Source organism: Ananas comosus, linkage group 19, assembly GCF_001540865.1.
Source record: "Ananas comosus cultivar F153 linkage group 19, ASM154086v1, whole genome shotgun sequence".
NCBI classification, from domain to species: Eukaryota; Viridiplantae; Streptophyta; class Magnoliopsida; order Poales; family Bromeliaceae; genus Ananas; species Ananas comosus.
This window is the reverse complement of record NC_033639.1, coordinates 7,155,340-7,170,477: the sequence shown is the minus strand read 5'-3', so window position 1 is coordinate 7,170,477 and position 15,138 is coordinate 7,155,340. Positions and strand designations below refer to the sequence as shown.

General features: G+C 40.8%; 1 long non-coding RNA gene across 1 annotated transcript; it reads right to left on the bottom strand.

Annotated features, from left to right (window-relative positions):
- LOC109725254 lies at positions 1,419–9,845 on the bottom strand. Its single transcript, XR_002220221.1, has 4 exons — positions 9,650–9,845; positions 2,776–2,879; positions 1,873–2,070; positions 1,419–1,736 (listed from the first exon to the last, which is right to left on the bottom strand). It is a non-coding gene; the product is annotated as an uncharacterized LOC109725254 (long non-coding RNA).

The window sequence follows — 15,138 nt, the reverse complement described above, 5'->3', positions numbered from 1 at the left end:
TATATATATATATATATAATGAGAGGGAGGTCCACCGTGGACCTCCCTCTCATGCGGTCCACGAGGCCCCTTCGACCTCGTGGACCGCGCCTCCTTCTCCCCTCCGCGCCCAACGCCGTGCCCTTTCCTCCTTAGTTTTTATTTTTCGCGATGGAACGCAGAAAACGAAAACCGATTTTTTTCAAAAAATCTATAAAATAACTTTTCCAAAAAGAATTTTACGGACAACCAAACATGGGAAAAAAAATTTTCAACCGAAAATTTTTTTTTCGGAGGTGTTTTACAAGGATCCAAACACACCCTAAGATTATTTCTAACAAAATTAACGAAGCTTTGACCAATCCATCCCTTAGATTATATTATTCCACCAACCACCTGCTAAACCCTAGTTTGAGGTTAACATATTTAGGAATAAGCTTTTTTATTCTTAAAATAGCTAGTTATTCAAGGATATATAAGAATAAGTTCAAAATTGTGTTGAGTTAAAAATTCTTAATTTTATTCTTAAGAATAATTAAAACTGTATTTGGTATTTGTCTCAAGAATAGTAGAGAATAATAAAAAAAACTATATATAAACAATGCAAAATAATTACATTTTAAAATATTATAGGTTATAATCAGTGTTTGAAAAGGCGCGAGGCGCAAAAAGACGCAAAACTCTCCTGGAAATCTATATATAAACAATGCAAAATAATATATTTTAACATATTATATGTTATAATATATATTATTTTATTTACAATAATAATAGTGTTATACTTCTAATAATAACAATAATAAATATTATTATTAATAATATTATTACTATAAATATAAAAAATAAAATAAAAAACCTTCTTCTTATTATTATTTATTTTTATATTTATTATTATTTTATTTAGCTAGGTATAAGCGTGGTTATATCTTTCTTTACATTTAATTATTTAGATACAACACGAGAATAGCCTTATTCCACTGAAAAGGTGGAATAGTTGTTCTCGCGTTATTCACGAATTATCTAGAATAATCCGGTTTGACTAGAAGAGTTGTCCTGACCAACTTTCTTAAAGCGTTTGGCAAAATATTGGGAATAAATTTTATTGTCCTCGGTTTTTTCCCATACCAAACATACTCCTATAGGAGACCACTATTATTCTAATGCTACAAATTTGTTGATCAAAGTGAAACTTGGCTGCAAGTTTACAGACTAAGTGCGACTTACTCTTTTTCTTTTTCTTTTTAAAAAAAGTTTCCATGATTAAGAGTCGGTTTAGTATTGCCAAATCTCGAACGCAATTAGGCCACAGCAAAGTTGAATCAAAAGCATGCGTGTAAATACATGCTTCTCCATTTTCTTGTCACGACGAAAATCTTATCTTAAACAAATTGGTGCAATTTATCTATATAATAACTGTAAATTGCATAAAGGTCCTCGTAAATATAGTAAATTACAGATATATTTCTGCAAAGTTCAACTTTTAGATGTTATCCCTACAAAAGTTCTAATGTTTTCAGATAAGTCTCTCTGGTTAGGATCCGTAAAGGAGTTGTTTATTTTTTAAGAGTAAGTTTGTGAAATGACATTTTTGCCCTCTTCCTCTTTCTCTTCCTTTTTGGGCTGCGGGAGCGGATGGCGGTAGCGATGTCGCGGAGCTCGTTGAAGTTGCGGCCGATAAGGACGAGGCTGACGCCCGCAGCGGCGAGGAGGAAGGTGAAGGTGCAGCCGATGTCGTCGGAAGCGCTCATGACGACAGCCTACGCGGGCACGACGATTGGATCATCGATGACGACGACAAAGAAGAAGGATGAGAAAAAGAGAAAGAAAAGGAGGATACGAAGGAGAAGAAGAAGTTGGCGGCGGAGGTCGTTGTCCGGCCGCCGCCACACTTACCTCAGCCGAAGGCACCGCCGGGGATGGCGAGGTCGGCGCCGATCTCCCACGAGAAGCATCGCCCGATCCAACGGTCCGGGTCCGCCCAATCCCCTTCCACCGTTGAGGTGGCCTCTATCAGCCGCTTCCTCTATGACCGCGGCTCCTCTTTCTCCACCGCGATCGCCCCCTCGCTGGTGACGACGACGACGACGACCACTCCGACAAGCAAAAGAGGAAGAGGAAGAGGGGTAAAATTATCAATTCATCTTATTAATTAATCATGGTTAAATATTTTAACCGTCATTAACTAAATTTCTCTAACGGATCCTAACGGCAGGGACGTATCGGAAAACATTAGGACTTTTGCATAGATATATCTGAAAGTTGAACTTTGCATGAAAATATCCGTAATTAATCATGTTTGCGGGAACCTGTATACAATTAAGCCATATAATAAACATGTGAAATGTGAGTTCTTTTGGTGCACGTATCATTCTTTGATTCTTTCCTCTCTCTCTCTCTCTCTCGAACTACAGGAAAAAAATATTTGATACACTAGGTCTGACAATTCATTGTGTAAATCAAATTTATATTTTAATGATTAACATAGCAAAATCAAAATAAAATATAATAATTGTAATTAATCTACAATATAAAAATGTCACGCCCCTGATTACTGGTTTCCCCGGCCACGTTAATAGACCCGCCATATACACAGAAATTTTTTCTGTATACGAAGCGATAGCTTTACCTATACCTGTAATCATACAATATTACAACCAGTAATATAGAGCTGCTAAAAAAAAAAACATATATAAATAACATCTGTTCAACATACATATATAGTATCCTGATACAAAAACACTCGCTCCAGCGAGATACTAACATCAGTATGTATAAGAACCCAAAAATAAACACTACCTGTAGTTGGTATATCTCTAGTCTGCAGCAAATGGAGAGGGTTTAGCTCGCAGCGCCCTTTCCGCGATCTGTATCCGCAACAGCAGCAGCCGAAGAAGGAGGCTCTGCAAAAAGGGTCCACAACTGGGTGTGAGAACTACTGCAAAAAGGATCAACCGCGAAGGCACTCGACAGTCCGAAGCAGTCTACACACTACTGTAAAATAAGCTCGGCATCCCAGCACGAGCGTAAACTCATCCTACACTAATCTGGGTATCCACCGCATAGAAACAGCGGCGATACAAAAGAACCACAGTGCCTAAAGCTATCAGAGTATCAAATGCGCACTAACAGTGTGGATACAAAGCGCAACAGCTTCAGAAGCTATCCGAATATCAAATGCGCACTAACAGCGTGGATACAAAGTGCAACAGTTTCAGAAGCTATCCAAGTATCAAATGCGCACTAACAGCTTGGATACAAGGTGCAACAGCTTCAGCAGCTAAATCTGGTAATTTTTCAGAAAGTGACAGTATAGAATCTATATGTTTTCTCCTAAGTCAATTCCAAGTCCAACATGTATAATTTATCAACATTCTAAGCTCCAATTCAGATTTCATTTAAGAACAATGCAAATCAACGAATCGAGCTACTAAACATGCTATACAAAGCGAAAAAATACATACTATCAACATATAGAATTAAGAGAAAATCCGCAGAATTTGCTAAGCATAACATTAACCCACCTCGAAAAGCTAATCCAACGACGGCGAGAAGTCGAAAGAAGAAAAAACACGCGCTCGTCCGGCCTCCAACGGCGCTATCACGACGCACGTAAGCTCAAACGGCTCTCCGGCACGAAATCGACGTCGATCCAAACTCCAACCGTCGTGGCCTCCACTAAGTATATACTCAAACTAGAGAGAGAGAAGGGAGAAAAAGCTAATTATACATACTCAGTTGAAGATAACTATCAGGGGGGTAGGGGGTATAGGTGGCATCCTCATTCCTTTACCAACTCCAAACCAAGGATATTACATTCTCCCCCACTACAAAAAGTTTCATCCTCGAAACTTAAAACATACCTCAAACCTGAGTCTCGAACAAGTAGGGGTAGGACTTCCGCATCACCGTCTCCGACTCCCACGTCGCCTGACGCTCCTCGTGATGACTCCACTGCACTTTTACATAAGGAATGACCCGATTGCGCAATTTTTTTGTTTCACGAGCCAGAATTCGCAGTGGTCGCTCCTCATATCTCAAGTCCTCGCCAAGCTCCAGCGGTGTGAAGTCGATCACGTGTGAGGGGTCAAACACGTATCTCCTCAATGCCAAGACGTGGAAAACATCATGAATACCGGCCAGTTGTGGGGGTAGAGCAATTCTGTAAGCAACTGGCCTAACTTGCTCCAATACCTCAAAAGGGCTTACAAAGCATGGACTGAGTTTCCCACGCACTCCAAATCTGCGTATACCTCTGGACGGCGAGACTTTCAGGAACACATGATCTCTAACCTGAAACTCTAAGTCTCGTCTCCTCGCATCTGCGTAGCTCCTCTGTCGACTCTGAGCTTTTAAAAGATGTCGTCGCACAGCTTTAACCTTTTCCTCAGCCTCTATCAGAATCTCAGGCCCCAAAGTCTTTCTTTCACCCACATCACTCCAATGTAAAGGGAATCGACACCTGCGTCCATACAACGCTTCAAACGGAGCCATCTGAATGCTTGTTTGATAGCTGTTGTTGTACGGAAACTCAACCAGTCTCAAATGTCGATGCCACCCTCCTCTAAAGTTCAAGACACATGCGCTCAGCATGTCCTCCAAAGTCTGAATAGTCCGCTCTGACTGACCATCCGTCTGTGGGTGAAACGCCGTGCTGAAATGCAACTGCGTACCCAAGGTTGTCTGAAGACTCTTCCAAAAGTGCGAAACAAACCTCGGGTCCTGATCTGATACTATAGTTATTAGCACACCATGCAATCTCACAATCTCTTTCAGATATAACTGAGTGAGTCTTTCCCGGGACCAGATGGTCTATACTAGTAGAAAGTGAGCAGACTTAGTCAGTCTGTCCACTATCACCAAAATAACATTGAAACCACCCTATGCTCTCGGCAACCCCACGACAAAGTCCATCGTGATCTGCTCCCATTTCCACTCGGGCACTAGCAGACTCTGAAGTTTACCAGCAGGTACTTGATGCTCTGTCTTTACCTGTTGACAAGTAAGACACTGGGCCACATATCTGCCAATATCTTTCTTCATTCCATTCCACCAAAAGTGTGCCTTCAAATCTTTATATATCTTGGTTCCACCAGGGTGAACCGTATAAGGTGAATAGTTAGCCTCTCTCAAAATATTCTCTCAGATCTCTAAATCCATAGGCACACACAGTTGGTCCCTGTACCGCAGTACTCCCGAACTGTTCACGACAAAATCCTCTGCCTGTTCCCTCTCTAACAGCTCTCAAATTCTCAACAAGTGAGAGTCTCCACTCTGTTTCTCTCGGATCCTATCCAATAGAGTGGACTGCAAGACTATAGACATAAGTCTTGCAGTAGACCCAGGGGACACTACCTCGAGTCTCAACCGCTGCAGCTCCTCAAGAAACGGCCTCTGCTAAGTAATCATTATGCTCAAACTCTGCACTGCCTTCCTACTCAACGCATATGCCACCACGTTCGTCTTACTGGGGTGATACTGAATACTAATATCATAGCCCTTCAACAACTCAAACCACCGGCGTTGTTTTAGGTTCAACTCTTTTTGAGTGAACATATACTTCAGACTTTTATGATTAGTGAAAATCTCACAATGCTCGCCATACAAATAATGCCGCCACAACTTCAAAGCAAAAATTATTGCGGCAAGCTCCAAGTCATGCGTAGGGTAATTCTTCTTATAATCCTTCAATTACCGTGAAACATAAGTAATTACCATACCATACTGCATCAGCACACAACCCAAACCACTGTGCGGGGCATAACTGTAAATCACAAATCCTTCCCCCATTACTGGGAGGGCAAGGATAGGAGCTGACATCAATCTCTGTTTCAACTCATCGAAGCTCCTCTAACAATCCTTACTATAGATGAACTTAATTCCCTTTCGAGTCAATCGAGTAAGGGGTGTGGAAAGTTTCGCAAAATCTTCCACAAACCAACGGTAATAATCAGCAAGTCCAAGGAAACTCCTCACCTCCGTCACCGTCGTTGGTCTGGGCCAATCCCGAATAGCATCAATCTTCTTGGAGTCCACTATTACTCCCCCTGCAGAAATCACATGGCTCAAGAAAATAACCTTCCGCAACCAGAACTCGCACTTCTTCAACTTAACATACAGCTTCTTCTCTCTCAGCCTCAAGTGCTCCTCATGCTCGGCATCACTCCGGGAGTATATCAAAATATCATCAATAAATACAACCACAAATCTATCCAAGAACGGCTTGAATACTCTATTCATCAGATCTATAAATGCGGCAGGGGCATTCGTCAATCCAAAAGGCATCACTGTAAACTCATCATGCCCGTACAGAGTCCGAAAAGTCGTCTTGGGAACATCCTCGGCCCTCACCCTCAGCTGGTGGTAACCTGACTGAAGATCAATCTTCGAGAAGACACAAGATCCTTGCAGCTGATCAAACAGATCATCAATACGCAGCAAAGAATACTTGTTCTTGATTGTCACTTTATTCAGCTTCCGATAATACACACACAATCTAAGTGAACCATCCTTTTTCTTAACGAATAACACCGGCGCTCCCTAAGGCGATACACTGAGTCTCACATACCCCTTATCCATCAGATCCTGAAGCTGCGCCTTTAGCTCTCTCAGCTCTGCCGGTGCTACCCGGTAAGGTGCCTTCGAGATTTGTGTAGTTTCAGGAATTACATCAATCACAAACTCGATCTCTCTATCCGGCGGCATCGTCGTCAACTCCGGAGAAAAAACATATGGAAACTCGCAAACTATAGGGATATCCTCGAGTCCCGGCGCCGCCGTAGGCACCTCCACAACCGTCGCCAGAAAAGTAATGCATCCTCTACTCATCAATTATCGAGCCCTCGCCGACGAAATCCAAGTGGCAAACAACGTACTCCTGCAGCCTCTATAAGTGAACTCCTCCTGGCCTAGCTCGCGGAACGTCACCGTCCTCGCTCCACAGTCGATCGTAGCATAGTATCGCGCCAGCCAATCCATGCTGAGTACCACGTCAAAGTCCTGCAACTAGCCTAAGACCAACAGGTCTACAGGCATGATCCACGAGTCCAACTACACCGGACACGACGAACAACACTCTACCACCTATAAAATATGGTCGAAAATTTGCACCTCTCGTGCATGCAGCAACGACCCTACCTCTAGACCATACAATGATGCAAATGCTCGGCTAACAAAAGAATGTAATGCATCGGTATCAAAAAAAGTACGAGCTCGAATGCCGGAAATCAAAATGATATCTGTCTCCACTCGGTCGATTGCTGTAGAGTCCTACACTTGAGCTGCATATACCCTGCCACTCGAGGCCTGCTGTCGCCGCTCACCCTGTCGCGACACAGATGCTCTGTCATCCTGAGGGTTACTTGGTGGTGCTCCATAAGTCTGCTGAAGTTCTGGCTGAGCTAACGTCATCGATGGTGCTGGTAATACTGCTCGGGGACAAGCTGCCCTCATATGTCCAGACCGTCCACATCCATAACACCGGCCCTCTCTCTGCTCACACTGTCGAGGCCAGTGTGGTCCCCCACAAATCACACACTGCGGCGTCCTCTGCGACTGCCTCTGCTGACGAGATCCCTCAGAATGCTAATGCACCGAAGACCCACGACCCTGAGAGCGTGATCGTGGAGGCCTCGGCGGACGTTTGCTGCTCGACTGTCCTCCGTCATCTGGAACCGAGCGCTTCCTATCCTGACTCTGCCCCGGCACCGTAGCCTGCTTCTGGATTGATATAGTACCTTACTCTACCCAGAGTGTCTGCTGCACGGATGCTCCTGGCTCAATACCCGACCGCTGAGTGACAGTCTCGTACATCCTCTGCAATAGCATACCCTGCTGCTTGATTACCTCTGTCAAGGCAACCAACTGCTCTCTCAAATCCGCGGGTGCAATCGGTCCCGCCTGCTCTGGCATCCCCGGCGGCGCAGACGGACCTCGTGTCAACGGTCGACCTCGACGTCGATAAGGTCTCATGGTCACTTGAAATCAAAATAAGGGTCAGATACAAAACACAATCAACGCTCGACCTAATCAAGCGAAAGTCTAGAAGGCGGCCCCTGTTTCTTCTCAAAATTATGTCGTCTGCAGCCGACATAATTTTTCTGGCCGAAACAGACACTCCTTCAGTCACTCACTCCACTCTAGAAGGAGTTAGAAGAAATCAATCACTGACTTTCGTGATAATTCACACCTCTCACGTTTTGCCTTCCTAAGGTTTGCCAAACTTAAGGTTCCTAGGTCCCAACGACCTAATATTAAGCTCTGATACCAACTTAATCTGTCACACCCTGGATTACTCGTTTCCCCGGACACGTTAACAGACCCGCCATATATATAGAAATTTTTCCTGTATATAAAGCAATAGCTGTACCTGTACCTGTAATCATACAATACTACAACCAGTAGTATAGAGCTGTTAAAAAGAAAAACATATATAAATAATATCGGTTCAACATACATACATAGTATCCTGATACAAAAATATTCGCTCTAGCGAGGTACTAACATCAGTATGTATAAGAACCCAAAAACTAACACTACTTGTAGCTGGTATATCTCTATTCTGCAGCAAATGGAGAGGGTCTAGCTCGCAGCGCCTTTTCCACGATCTGTATCAGCAACAGCAGCAGCCGAAGAAGGAGGCTCTGCAAAAAGGGTCCACAACTGGGTGTGAGAACTACTGAAAAAAGAAGTAGTCCTTAATGGGTACCGCTATCGACCTCAACAGCTGACCCACTAAGTCTACAGATGTAAAAAGGGATAGTAAGGAAAGCTGGAACGAATCTACAGCTATATGCCACTATACTATCGTGATCCAACACTATCTGTCTGTAGAAAAAATGCAAAACCTAACCCAATCTCACTAGGGACTGTAAACACACCCGTCCCATCTATCGAAGCTACACTAACTGCCACCAAATTAGGTCGTCAGTGGAGAGCAAGTCCAACCAGGACAAATCGACATCAACGCAAAAGCACTAAGCCCGACTCCGGAGTGGCACTTGTGGGCGCTACCAAATCGAGTATGCAGCGTGTCTCACAACCAAAGCTCACGTGCCCTCGGCACAATCTGATGCAAGTACAGAAATCTGGGTCCACCGTCAACCGTGAAGACACCCGATAGTCTGAAGCAGTCTACACACTACTACAAAATGAGCTCGGTATTTCAGTACGAACGTAAACTCATCCTACACTAATCTGGATATCGACTGCATACAAACAGCGGCGATACAAAAGAACCACAGCGCCTAAAGCTATCCGACTATCAAATGCACACTAACAGCGTGGATACAAAGCGCGATAGTTTCAGAAGCTATCCGAGTATCAAATGCGCACTAACATCGTGGATACAAAGCGCAACAACTTCAGAAGCTATCCAAGTATCAAATGCGCACTAATAGCGTAGATACAAGGCGCAACAGCTTCAGCAGCTAAATCCGGTACTTTTTCAGAAAGTGACAGTGTAGGATCTATATGTTTTCTCCTAAATCAATTTCAAGCCCAACATGTATAATTTATCTAACATTCTAAGCTCCAATTCAGATTTCATTTAAGAATAATGCAAATCAAGAAATCGAGCTACTAAACATGTTATACAAAGCAGAAAAATACATGCTGTCAACATATAGAATTAGGAGGAAATCTGCAGAATTCGGTAAGCATTACATTAACCCACCTTGAAAAGCTAATCCAACGATGGTGAGAAGTCGAAAGAAGGGAAAACACGCACTCGTCCGGCCTCCAATGGCGCTACCACAACGCACGTAGGCTCAAACGGCTCTCCGGCGTGAAATCGACGTCGATCCGAACTCCAACCGTCGTGGCCTCTACCAAGTATATACTCAAACTAGAGAGAGAGAGAGGAGAAAAAGCTAATTATACATACTTAGTTGAAGATAACTATCGGGGGGAGGGGTATAGGTGGCATCCTTATCCCTTTACCAACTCCAAACCAAGGATATTACAAAAAAAGTCTAAATATGAAAATTATTGGATTTTTGCTTCTATGATAAACTTTTATAAATGCGGTGCAAAAAAAATAATTATATATTTAATAGTGTATAAGACACATTCTCTCTCTCTTCCTTTCCTCTCTCTGTCTCTCAATATCCTTCCCAACTAAAAAAAAAAAATATTTCTTGTATTAGATCTAGCAATTCATTGCATGAACCAAACCTTTTTTTAATAATTAATATAACAAAATTAAGATTTAATCTGATAAATACAATCTATAAAATATAAACTTCTAGATGTAAAGATTACTAGATTTTTTGCTTTTTTGGCAAAGTTTTATAAATGTGCTGAAAAAAAATACTTTTACATGCACTTGGTGTAAAGACAATTTCTCTCTTACTATCCTGTGTTCATTATTTATTCTTAAAACTTATTTATATTATTTTAATGATATTTTTCTCCATTTCTTTTTCACATAGACTCTTAGAAAATAATTTTATTTACTAATAGCTCTTATATTTTTCTTACATTCCTTTGTTTCTTCAATTTTTTTCTTCCAACTTTGTTTAAATTTTTTAATTCTTATTTTTTTATATTTACAGTCCTATAAAATTATCTAATTAATTAGTCTATGCAAAATTTTCTTCATATATATATATATAGAGAGAGAGAGAGTCCGACTGGGATACTGTCGATACGACTAAGCATTTGGTACTATCGAGTTTTCTGCCGTTAGATTTACTATGAGACAAATTGACTGCCTTTCGGCTCCATGCAATTATAAATAGGCTAAATTACATAAAATCTCTCTGTCAATACCCGCTTTTTTACTTCCCCTGTTATTTAAAAACCTACACTTTGCCTCCTTATAAAATAAAAAATGTTCACAAGGGGTACGGTGTTAAACTGTGATGATAAAATGACCAATTTGTCCCTTATATCTTCGTCTCTATCCTAATCTTGCTCATCCGCTGCCCCTTCTCTTTCAGTTTTCGCGCCTTGATCAACCACAATTTGTCTCCATTTTCTTCTCCACCTTCTTCTTTTCTCCTTCTACACCCTCACCCCCCTCTCCATTTCAACGACAATAGGAAGAAAATCGAGGTGGGCGTGGATGGAGAGGTGGGAAAGGGCGAGGGCGAGGGCGAAGGCGAGGCGGCAGAGGAGGGCGAGGGGGTATTTGTGGGCGCGGACGACGATGTGGGGCAGGGTGAGGCAGCGGAGGAGGGCGAGGCAGCGAGGAAAGATGTGACAACCGTTGAGAAGAAGAGACTGAGGGTATTTTTGGTATAAAATAATATATAATAATATTTTATAAACAGAACCTTAATGGAGCACTAAGGTAGGGGTGAAGTGAACATTTTCTATCTATACTATTTATAAAAGCGTAAGTTTTGAATATTTTCTTTTTTCCAACTAAGTAATAATTTATTCTCAAATAAAGGTATCTTTTTTTTGCCATTAGATCTTATCTAACGATTGAAAATAAAAGTATCTGTCATTTTTTGCGACAATAATACACTTATATTTATATCATATTTTCTATCTACGCGTTTCTCAAATATTTTCTTTCTCACGTATAATATCCGTACCCGTCAATCTTTTCTCAACGTAATATCCGTAAATTTTTCAAATATCTCATTAATCTACCTATCATAAACATCAACCACATACATAATATCCGGTTAACCTTTCTCACACGTAATATCCATGCGTTTTTCAAATATCTCATCAAAATTTTAATCTTTTCTCTTTGTTTCTCAAATTTTTTTTCAACCTATCATAATTTTGAATTAAATATATCCTCGCATTTGAATTTAAATATTAAAATGAATCAAAATAAAATTTTAAATTTTAAATTAAATATGAATTTTATTACGAAAATATCTCTATCTTTTTAACTAATTTTTTATGTCCAGAAATTTTGAGTTCGTCATAAACATATAATATCTCCATTATCTTCACATTTGAACTTAAATCTTAAAGTAGATCAAAATTAAATTTTGAATTTTGAATTAAACATGAATTTCTTTCCGAAAATGTCTCTATCTTTTTTACTAATTTTTTCATCGTCAGAAATTTTGAACCATTTATTTTAAATAATTCATTAAATTTTGGATTTCTCAAAAATATATAATATCTTCACTACCCACATATTTGAATTTAAATCTTAAAGTAAATCAAAATTAAATTTTACAAATTTTAAAATTTTTGAATTTCAAACTTAAAGTGGATCGAAATTAAATTTTAACTTTTAAAAGTAAACATAATTAAAATTTTAATTATATAGAAAATATCTTAATTCTTATCCATACCCAATTTTATCTCATCATAATACTTATCCATACATAAAGTATATCTTATTTTAATACTTTCTCATCTCCATCTATACGTTTCTTAAATATAATAAAGTATATCCTTTTTCATTTCACTATACGTTTTCTCAAATATATTATTTTAGTAATATTTTATTCGTTTCTCATCGTCGTTCTCGATCACCTTCGCCATAGTTGGAAAGGTATTTTGGTCCAACTAATTCATTTTAATATGTCATAATATAATTTCCTACCCAATTCGTCTTTCGTATACTTTGTTTTACTTTTTAAGATTTTTAAATGCTGATAAGTGTGTATCTTCATGACCTTTTATCTCTCACATTAATTGCGCAAATCATCAGTATATATTTTTTTAGTAATATCTTTTTTCATTTTCACCTGTATTTTTTTCAAATATTGTCAAATATTTTTTTTACTAATATCCTTTCTCATTTGTCCCCGTCGCTGGCACAGGCATATCGTCATCGTCATCGCCGACACTGGCATGTTGTTGCCTTCGCCACCGTTGCCACATTTGGAGAGGTATTTTGATCTAAACTGAACTTTTTTTTAATATGCTTTTATACTATTTTAGTATATTTATTTTTTAGTATTTTCTCATTTATATTTATACATTGGCACCGGCATATCGTCATTATCATCGCCGACAATGGCATATTGTCGCATTCGCCACCTTCTCCACATTTGGAGAGGTATTTTGATCTAAACTGAATTTTTTTTTAATATACTTTTATACTGTTTTAGTATATCTTTTTTTAGTATTTTCTCATTTACATTTATACATTTATCAAATATAAAATATATATTTTGTTAGTAATATCTTTTTTTCATTTTCATCTATATTTTTCTCAAATATTCCAAATATTTTTTAGTAATATCTTTTTTTGGTATCCCTGGAGTTCAGCTGTTGAGGCTTGTCGACAGCTCTGGAGAATGTCGTGACAAGTTTGAGTCGCGTTGGTGCGAATTAGACGCTAAACGGACTCATTACGACGCGAGAGCAGGGTGTGAGCATTGCAAATTGGAAAAAGGCTGTTTCTGCCTGTTGTAACCGGTACACTTCCTATACTGGTACAGCCATCGAGGTGTACCGGTACATTTTTGCCAGAACCTGCGCATCTGTTCTCGGGTTGCCATTTGTACCGGTACAAATGCCCGTGTACCGGTACACTAGGGTAGGTGAGGGGCAAATTGGTCTTTGCCATGCCTCGTTCATATCACTCTTTTCCCCCAGCTATATACAGGTGTGAGGAGAGCTGAGAGATTATTTCCCCTGCTTCCTTCCCTCTCTCTCTCTAGCTTGACCAATTGTGGAGGAGCTCGGTTGGAGTTCGAGTGTCGCCGACGTCTCGCCTCGATGCTGTTCGAGTGTGCGTTCATCATCGTAGCATCGCGAGGAGGCCGGGCGAGGGTGCGATTCCGCCGTTCGCGGCGTCGCGCCGGATTGGGTTTAGCTTTTGAGGTGGGTTAAACGTCGGTTTAGCTTCTAAGTGCATTTATATAGTCGGCATGTGTGCGAGGTAGTATGTTGTATATTGCAATTGCTAAATTCATTGATTTAGTATAGTCGTTCATAAAATCTGAATTGGAGTCTTGTTGTTTGCCTATATCTACTTGCATATGTCGGACTTGGATATGACTTAGGAGAAAACCTGCGATTCGAACCTGTCACATGTTTAAACTACCTGATTTAGCTCTAGGAGCCGTTGTTATTTTGTATCGCCGTAGTATTAGCGTGGTGGATACCCCAGGTAGTTTAGATTTCAGTTACGCTCGTGCTGGGATGCCGAGTGTATTTTTACAGTAGCATTTAGACTGTTCCGGACTGTTGGGTGCCGTCTGGATTGACGGTGACCCATAACGCTGTTTTGGCGTCAGATTGTGCCGAGGGCACGCGACCTGTTGGTTGTTAGACTAGTTGAACCTGATTTACTTGACTTTGGCTTGTAAGAGCCTGATTGAGCTTGACAGAGATACGCTGCGTACTCGGTTGGGTAGCTCCTAGGAGTGCCACTCCGGAGACGGGCGTTGTGTTTTCGTGTTAGTGTCGTTCGGGCAGGTTGGACTTGCTCTCCACTGACTGCTTAGTGTGGAGATAGCTGTATAGTTGCAACCGGGCTGGACGGGTGTATTCACAGTCCCAGGGACGGGTATGCTTACAGTCCCAGTGAGATCGGGTCAGGATTGACATTTACTACAGTTGGTTAGAGTAGAGCATGATAGTGTAGTGGCTTTTAGCTATAGATTTTCTCCCAGCATTTTCCTACTATTCTTGCTCCCTTCTGTAGACTTAGTGGGTGGACCGACGTTGTTGAGGGCGGTACCCACTGAGGACTACTTGTGTTTACAGTAGTTCTCACGCCGAGTTGTTACCACTGTTTTTGCAGAGCCTCCGGTTCCGGCTGTTGAATCTTCTGAGGCAGATCGTGGCAAGGGCGTTGCGAGCGAAAGCCCTACCGACGAGTCGCCGAGCTAGAGGATTACCCGCTTCAGGTAGTGTGGTTTTTGAGTTCATATACATACCTTTACTGTATCTTGCTGGGCGAGTTTTTGTGTACTGGATGTTGTATGTATAGTGAACTGTCTTTTTCTACCTGGATATCTTTGTCTTCTAGCAGCTCTATATTACCGGTCGTAGTATTGTATGTTTTACAGGTACAGCTATCGCTTCGTATATAGGAGAAATTTCTTTATATACGGCGGATTTGTCAACGGGCCCAGGAAACGTGAAATTCGGGACGTGACAGATTAAGTTGGTATCAGAACTTTGCATTAGGTCGTTGGGACCTAGGAAACCTAAGTTTGCAAACCTTAGGAAAGCAAGACGCGAGAGGCGTGATTTATCGCGAAAGTCACTGATTGATTGTTTTAACTC